This window comes from Apium graveolens, unplaced genomic scaffold (assembly GCF_009905375.1).
Source record: "Apium graveolens cultivar Ventura unplaced genomic scaffold, ASM990537v1 ctg1272, whole genome shotgun sequence".
Taxonomy (NCBI): domain Eukaryota; kingdom Viridiplantae; phylum Streptophyta; class Magnoliopsida; order Apiales; family Apiaceae; genus Apium; species Apium graveolens.
The window spans coordinates 10,788-18,512 of record NW_027417161.1 but is presented as its reverse complement, the minus strand read 5'-3'; the positions used below and the strand labels follow the sequence as shown (position 1 = coordinate 18,512).

At 35.7% G+C, this 7,725-nt stretch overlaps 1 long non-coding RNA gene across 1 annotated transcript; it reads left to right on the top strand.

The window, feature by feature from the left end:
• Window positions 1–411: 411 nt before the first annotated feature.
• Window positions 412–1,071, top strand: LOC141699753 (uncharacterized). Its single transcript, XR_012566090.1, has 3 exons — window positions 412–578; window positions 660–763; window positions 1,026–1,071. It is a non-coding gene; the product is annotated as an uncharacterized LOC141699753 (long non-coding RNA).
• The last annotated feature ends 6,654 nt before the right edge of the window (window positions 1,072–7,725 follow it).

The window sequence follows — 7,725 nt, the reverse complement described above, 5'->3', positions numbered from 1 at the left end:
GCTACCATATTATGTCATTTTTTCAAATAGCCATATTATTGTCTTTTTCTTTATCCGGGGTTTTTGGAGCTGGGGGATTATGTTTTATATTTAGTCAGGGCTTTCCTTTTCGTTGTCTGAATTTCTGATTCCAGCTCAATGCGATGAGCTTACTGTTGACATTGTCCAGGTGACACATACCTTCTGTACATTCTTCTTGCTTGTAATATTAAGCTAGGCCATTTTGTATAGCTATCTGATATTGAATATAAAAATTTAATGTTATGATCAAGAAATTCTTATCATTATATACAATTGCTAAAGTAGTATCAAATTTAATATTATGTTTCCTTGCCCAGATGGCAGGCTTTGCTCTATACAGAAGATACATATCCCAGTTCAAGAAGATGCTCAATATCATTTCACGAAAGTTTGTCAGTGCACTTGAACAACGACCAGATCTAGCCAATGTAGTCATGAACACTTCTTCCTGTATGCCTGCCTTCCTTCTGTCCACACAAAATTGCAAATATGAGTTCAATTTTCAGCACAAATATTATGTTTTCACTTGAGAAACTGTCCTTAACATGCTAAACTAGGTATGTTTCTAACCTTACACAAGATAAAATTTGTTCTAGTTAACTAGGTTGAATATCTTTTATTAAAAAGTGTGTTGATAGTCATATAATGCAGGTGAGAGGGGAAAGGGATAAATTCAGCAGGTGATCTGTTGATAGTCCTGACCAGCAGAGTTGCTACCATCCACATGTACAGAAAAAACCAGGTGCCAAGTTCTATTTTTCTTAAAACTTATAGATTTTAAATCTCTCTCAAATTACTCTTTCTTATTTAAAAAAATCTAGTGTACATCCCTTTATGATATCTAACAGTATCTAGTGTACATTTAGGTCAATCACATCCAAAAGTTTGTCACAAGGATAAATGATTTTCTATGTAATTATGTTGTATGTAATTATGTTGTAATTATGTAATTATGTAATTATGTAATTATGTTGTCGATTTATTTTGAAGATTGTTTTCTCCAGATTGGGAAATTGCCTATCACATGCTGTAATGATATTGCAAGGACAAATAGCTCTTGCGGAAGACGTGAAGAGAAGCTGAAAATCCTTGTAGACTGTATATTTTCTTTAATTTGTAGTAGAAATCTTAGACTCATGAAGGCAGTGATATCAATATGCTTTTAGCTTTTGTATAACTATGTTGCTGTGATTTTCGATCATGGATTAACTTTAGAACTTTTGTTTAGATTTGCAAAGTTAATTTCATTTGATTACTTGTTATATTTTGTGTAAGACAACGCTTTTAACAACCAAGCTTCATTAAAATATCATGTTTTTAATACTAAAACAATGCTTTCGAACACAAAACTCTGGTGCAAAATTAACTCTCACAACACTAGTAAACCATTGTCTATATAATATTAAGATAATGTATCAAAGGTATTCATGCAATACGTTTGGACAAATAAATAGTTGTATGTATCTGATCATGCTATACATTAAAATCCAAAACTGTTGTGTGTAGAAATTTATTACAAGAGTTCTACGAGCTCAATTTCATTTTTGTTGTCTATCTGAATACACAACAACATTTATACAACAATAAGTGTTGTAGGATTGGTTTTAATGTTATACCTTACACAACGGTTTTCTGAGTTTGTGAGAACCCTCGAGTAATGTCGCTTTTTATGACGAAAACAAGTAAAAAACGTTGTCTTTTCTGGATGTAATACAACGGGCTTAATCCATAATCATTGTCTGTATAATCTCAGACAATGTTTTTTAGCCGTTGTCTGATCCAACTAACAGACGACGGCTCAATAGTCAACGGAAAAATAGGGTATCAGACAACGGACATAAACCGTTGTTGAAGCTTGTTTTCCTTGTAGTGTAAGCAGTTGTCATTTCTCTGGTGCTACCATCAGTGTGTGCTGATTCTAAATCTATGATTTTACATAAAGTAAAGGGCTTCTTAAGGAACTTGCTCATTTCCTTCTGCCTCAGGGATTTCAGTGATGAAAAGCTTATTTTGTTATCCAATGTATCAACACTGCGTTTCCTCTTTCTGTTACTCTCAACAGATATAGCATCATTTTGCACCTTCTGATTCCCTTCTGTTCCAGGGATGTAGAGGCTGAGAGAAAGATCATAAAACAATATAGAGCAATAAATTAATATTGTTGTCACTAGCTATCCAATTATTGTTGTGACAGTAAGATGTAAAGACAAGATTGGAGAATATCAAATAAGTAACATAGTGGCATAACAAAATAAACAATCATAAAAAGAACTCTGTAATCTATAAAAATAATAATTAAAGGCTCATACCAAATTACCGCTACTAGAGATATTTCCCCTCTGCTGCTGCTGATTCTGCAGGGTGTTTGCTGTACTTGCGATTCTAGCATTAAGATCATCAAGGAGAGCTTGGCCATAGGGACGACCTCTCTTTAATTTTCGTGAAGGCTTAACAATACCAGAAGTCTGACCAATTGCTTTTCTGATCTCCTTAGGTTGTCTGTCGAATTCTTCACCTGCAAAAAGTAAGGAGACTTTGAACTGCAAACCATATTTAGATAAAGAATATTATTAGAGAAAGAAAATTGGAAGTCTAACCATTATCTTCAATGTCAATGATGATAGTTTTACCCTTGTCTAAACAAGGCTGTTTTTCTGCTTGTCGAAAAGTATTAGTTGTCAGCTGTTCCAGTGAAGGGGTTAATTCGATCACTCCGTCATCATCACTGTCATCCAAGATGATGACTTCAATACTAGCTTTATTAGATTCTCCTGCAGGGTAGGGTTCTTAGGTAGTAAGTAGACTTTTAACTAGAAACCATTTAGATAAAAGAATTGTTAGAGAAAGAAAATGAGAAGTCTAACCATCATCTTCAACTTCAATGATGACACTTTTACCCTTGTCTAATTCTTCCGGTGAAGGGGTTAATTCGATCACTCTGTCCTCATCACTGTCATTCAAGATGATGACTTCTGTACTAACTTTATTTGAGTCTCCTGCGATGTAGGGACCTATATAAAAAATTTTAGAAGGAAAAGAAACCGAAAATGAGAAAAAAGAACATAATACTGAAAATGATAGAAGTGTTCAGTAGTCAAAGTTTCCACGCACAAGTATAAATAGACCTATATATTTATCTAGGCTTTTCTTGGAGAGTAAACCCTCTTCTCCAAAGAATTATATAGAGCACTTAATTCTATTATGAAATTTCATAAAATTCGTTACTAATGTAGAATAATAATGTATATTTGAATATATAATAAAACGTTTAACAATTAAGATTGGAAAAAATATATTGATTTTAAATTTGATTTCACAGTTGAATAATTTTGGAAAGAGTGATTTTAATAATGATTCTCTACAGAGCTCTATCTCCCTCTATGGATTGTCACGCATCTAGGCCTTTCTTTATATCTATACCAATATTTAAATTAAACAAAATTTAAGAGGGTGGCCGGGCTCGAACCCAAGACCGCTACCAATAACAATATATTTAAATTAAACAAAATATAAGAGGGTGAGAGGGTTGAATTACGATGGTACTATGTTAAGACAAACCCAAAACCCGGATATTCTCGGACAAGAAGTTCATATATATAAAAAAGAAGCACATATACCTCCTGCTGCTCTGTGCTTAATTGAAGAATCTTTTCCTGCCAAAGGAATACAGATCTGCTTGGAATTTTGTTCAGCATTCAATCTTTGCTCAGCAGAAGTGCTAGAGCCTACAACTCTCCCGACACAGATTTCACAGCGCAATGATCTAAAGCGAGGAACATCAAGTGGTCGTCGTAGCCTTTCATAAAAATTTTTAGCGTTATTAGAACCATCAAAGGGGTTGCACACCTCTGGATTTTTAACCCTCATGTCAGCCACAAATCTTCTGGCCAGACACAATATATTAAATCGTAAGAGAACGATATTATTGTGTCATGAATAATATTCAAAACATCGAAAAAACATAAAATGTTCAAGACATCTACATAATATGCATAAAATAAAATATATGCTAATGAAATTGCATAGTATGAATAAAGGAGACAGTTACCGCAATGAGAAATGCTGACAGCTTTGTTCTTCCTGTCGCTACACAACTGAAGTCATTGCGCCGTCTGAAGATATCGATTTAGTGGCCTCTACAAGTTGTTCCAAAGATTTTGAGGCTGTAGAACAACACTTATTCATTTTGAAGCAAGACTACATGAAGAGGTAAATAAGGAAGGAATATGTTGCTTCTACACGAAGGCAACTGTTGAACAAAGCAAGCTATGGAATAAGAAGTTGTCTCACTTGAATTTCAAGGCAATTAACACTCTGGTCAAAATGGAGTTAGTGAAAGACATGCCTAGAGTTTGCTCAAGATGAAGTATGTGATGCTTGTCAAAAAGGGAAAATGAAAAGATCAAGTCACAAGAGTAAAACTGTGAATTCTATAAGTGCACCTTTGCAACTTATTCATATGGGCTTATTCGGACCAGTTAATGTCCAATCAATTTCAAGAAAAAAGATATGCACTTGTGATGGTGGATGACTACTCAAGTTATACATGGGTAGAATTTATGCATTCTAAAGATGAAACTCCATACATCATAATTGAACACATCAAGAAGATTGAGAAGCAGACTGAAGATCAGAACTGTGTGAAAAGGTTGATGAGTGATAATGGAACAGAATTCAGGAATGCAACCTTAACTGAATTCTGCAAAAATAAGGGCATTCTTCAAGAATTCTCAGCTGCTAGAACACCTTAGCAAAATGGGGTAGTTGAGAGAAAGAATAGAACACTAGTAGAGGCTGCTAGAACAATGCTGCAAGATGCAAAATTGCCAACTAGTTTTTGGGAAGAAGCTGTGAAAAGTGCATGCTATACTCAAAATAGATATCTCATTAAAAAAAATCTTGGCAAGTCACCTTACTCAATCTTGTCTAAAAGAAAGCCTACTGTGAAGCATCTTCATGTGTTTGGAAGCAAGTGCTATGTGTTGAAGGACAACTCTGAATATGTGGGAAAATTTGACTCTAAAGTTTTTGAGGTAATTTTTCTGGGATATTCATTGGAAAGAACTGCATATAAAGTCTATGTGATTGAACAGAAGAAAATTATGGAGCACAAAGATGTTGCTTTTTATGATGATAAGTCTCCAAGCTTGGAATGCCTTGATGAAGATGAAGCTGAAACCCTTATGTTTGAAAATCTCAACATTGATAGTGATTCTGATGATAAAGCTGAAATTAACATAAATCACAGGATTGAATAAGAGTCTACTAAGCAAGTGAATCATGAGAATAGAAGCTCATCTCAGACACCTGAATTTGATAGAACAAACTCAGGGGGAGAAAGAGGAGAAAAATCTGGAAGTCATGCCAGTGATGAAGAAGAAGCAGAAAATACAAGTCAACAAACTCACACAGGGAAGTGGGATATAATTCACACTAGAGAAGCAATTATTGGTGATCCAACTGCTGGAGTGAGGACTAGAAGTGCAACTGCAAATAAATGCCTTCATGCATATTTTCTGTCACAAGTTGAGCCAAAAAAACTGAAGAAGCCCTTCCTGATCCTGATTGGATATCTGTAATGCAAGAAGAGCTAAATCAGTTTAAAAGAAATAAAGTTTGAAAATTGGTTTCTACACCAAAGAACATAAGCATAATTGGAACAAAATGGGTGTTTGGGAACAAGATGGATGCAAATGGAATTGTTGCTAGAAACAAAGCAAGGCTGGTTGCAAAAGGCTACTTATAGGAGGAAGGAATTGATTATGATGAAACTTTTGCTCCAGTTGCAAGACTTGAAGCAATAAGGAATTTTTTTGGCATTTGCTGCACATTCAAATTTCAAGGTATATCAAATGGATGTGAAGAGTGCATTCCTCAATGGTGAGCTAGAAGAAGAGGTTTATGTGTAACAGCCACCTAGCTTTGAAGATCCAGAATTTCCAAATTTTGTATACAAGCTCCTCAAGGCTCTCTATGGACTCAAACAAACACCTAAAGCTTCGTATTACACACTGTCAGAATTTTTGATTAAGCATGGATTCACTAGAGGTACCATTGACAAAACTCTCTTCTACAAGAAGCATGGTGATGATATGATCCTAGTACAGATCTATGTGGATGATATTATCTTTGGTTCTACTAATGAAAAGCTTTGCCAAAGATTTTCTAAGCTTATGCAGAGTGAATATGAAATGAGTATGATGGGGGAATTAAGTTACTTTCTTAGACTTCAAGTCAGTCAAAGAAGTGATGGAATCTTCATCAGCCAAACTAAGTATATCAAAGATTTATTGAAAAAGTTTGGCATGATTGATTGTTCACCTGCATCTACACCTATGTCTACAGCAACAAAGTTGGATGAAGATAAATTGGGCAAGAGTGTAGATATTTCAAGCTATAGAGGAATGATTGGATCATTGCTTTACTTAACTACAAGTAGACCAGACATCATGTTTGCAACATGTCTGTGTGCAAGATTTCAAGCTAATCCAAAATAGTCATATTTGATGGCTGTAAAGAGAATTTTTAGATACTTGAAGGGGACTCCAAACTTGGGATTATGGTATCCTAAGAGGACTAGTTTTGAAGCTGTTGGATACACAGATGCAGATTTTTCTGGATGCAGGATTGACATAAAGAATACTAGTGGAAGCTGTTAGTTTCTTGGGCAAAGAATTGTATCCCGTTACAGCAAGAAACAACAATTTATGTCAACTTCCGCAACTGAGGCTGAATACATAGCTGCTGGAAGTTGCTGTGCTCAAGTGCTTTGGATTAGAAATCAACTAATGGACTATGACCCAATGTTACAAAAAATTCCAATTATGTGTGACAATACTAGTGCTATATCTATTGATATTTGAAGTTGTACAGAGACACTCGACGGATAAGTGATATCCATCGGGTGAGTGGTAAAGCTATCTGACGGATAACTGCTGTTAAGCTTATCCATCGAGATACAATCACTACTCGACGGATGAGCAATATCCATCGAGAGAGTAGGAATGAATGAGGTGGGAAGAGAAACTATTGTTGACTCTGTGTTGATTGAAGTTATTTGAGACACAGATGTCACAATAGTATCTGAAATAATTAGCAAGTGAGCCAACAAATCATCTAAAAGATGATGCTCACTTGCACTAGATTTTGGCTTCCCCAACAGAGTTAAAGAAGGGGAATCAGGAATTGAAGTGTTTATCATATCCACTTCCAGAGAGTTTGTTGGTGAGTATGGTGTTTCAGAGGCTTCTATTATAAGAGATTTTGGCTGTGACTCCACATTTATTGGAGCCACATCAAACTGAATTTGAGAAAGTGCTGGGACTGTGTCTTTAGCACCAGTTTGCACTGTGTGTGTGCCCTGTGCATCCCAAGTGGTTTTGGATTTCTTCTTTCTTGTGTAAGTTTGGGGTGAGCTTGTGTCCCTAACCCTTTTGGCCTGTGCTCTTGGCTGAGAGCTTTGTTCAATAGCCACATCCTTTTGGGAGGATGTAGCTAGAAGTGAGCTTTTGTCCTTTTTAAGCACTGCAGTTTGTTGGGAAATTGCAGTGTGGCTAGGCTGGGATTCACTCAACTCTCCAACCTTATCATTGGGGTTTATTTGATGTTCACCCCTTCCCTCACCTAACTGACCCTCCTTCACACTCCCCTCTTTGGCTTTGGTGGATTTTTCAACTGCTACCTTTTGAGAGATACCAGAGGGGG